This window comes from Myotis davidii, unplaced genomic scaffold (genome assembly GCF_000327345.1).
Source record: "Myotis davidii unplaced genomic scaffold, ASM32734v1 scaffold68, whole genome shotgun sequence".
NCBI classification, from domain to species: domain Eukaryota; kingdom Metazoa; phylum Chordata; class Mammalia; order Chiroptera; family Vespertilionidae; genus Myotis; species Myotis davidii.
This window is the reverse complement of record NW_006300376.1, coordinates 7,529,367-7,530,505: the sequence shown is the minus strand read 5'-3', so window position 1 is coordinate 7,530,505 and position 1,139 is coordinate 7,529,367.

Here is a 1,139-nt window from a genome sequence, read left to right as displayed (position 1 = left end):
AAAAAAGAGAATAAGGAACCAATCCCATCATGAGGCCTCACTCTCATGATCTCATCTAAGCCTAACTAACTCCCAAAGGTTCCATCTCCAAATATCACATTGGGGTATTAGGGCTTCAGCATATGAATTGGTTGGGGTGGGGGGTGGGGCGGAGACCACACACTTTCAATCTATATCAGTAACATTGGTCAAACTTCTCAGCCAGTCTGAACCTCAGTTTCTTCATCTTTAAAACAGGGATAATCATATTCCTAAATCATAGGTCTGGTGAGGTTTAAATAAACCTTAAATGAAATTAGAATATTGCCTGATATATGGTAAGAGCTCCATAACTCTTTTCTTTCCCCCCTAGCTTTTATTATTTAAAGCAAGTTTAGATTTTACAATCTGAATAATAGAGTTCTGTTTTCACAGATAAGGAACATGGTGTCGCCTTGATACAAAGACAGATGTACTTACTCTACCACTTAGCACTAGCCCTTGACACTTTAATGCGTTTGTACTCTACAGGGAACAATCTATAATAATAAAAGTGTAATACGCTAATTAGACCTGATGTCCTTCCGGACGAAGCCAGGGCTGTGAGGGAAGCCTGGGTCCCGGGTGCTGGAGGGAAGCCCTGGTCACGGGTGCCAGAGGGAAGCCGGTGCCGGCAGCCAGGGGAAGGAAGGCCTACTCTTGCACAAATTCCATGCATCAGGACTCTAGTAATCAAATAATTGTTGACTTATAGTGCTCCAGTGTACTCATGCCATTGGGCATTTGTTCTGCCCTGTACACTTCTAGGTCTGGAATCTCCAAACAGTTTGGGGGATTCTGGAATTCACTTTCTGGTTTCCGTTATTCTGGAATGGCCTTTGAGAGAACACAATGTATCAATAAGAAACTTAAGCACTGCAGCCCAGTATTCTTATTATCTGAAGATTCCAAAGACCAAGAAATGTCCCATTTCCAAGAAGACTCCCTAGAACAAAAATATGTCAAAAAAATTAGTAAAATTAGTAAGTCCAATCAAGGTGATCTAGGTGGGCTGGAACTAAAAGTTTATACCAATTTATCACATTATTTTGCAATAATAGAAGGTATTTAAGGAAGGAAAATTTTTTTTTCTTTTTTTTATTATTGAAAAAGTCAAATAT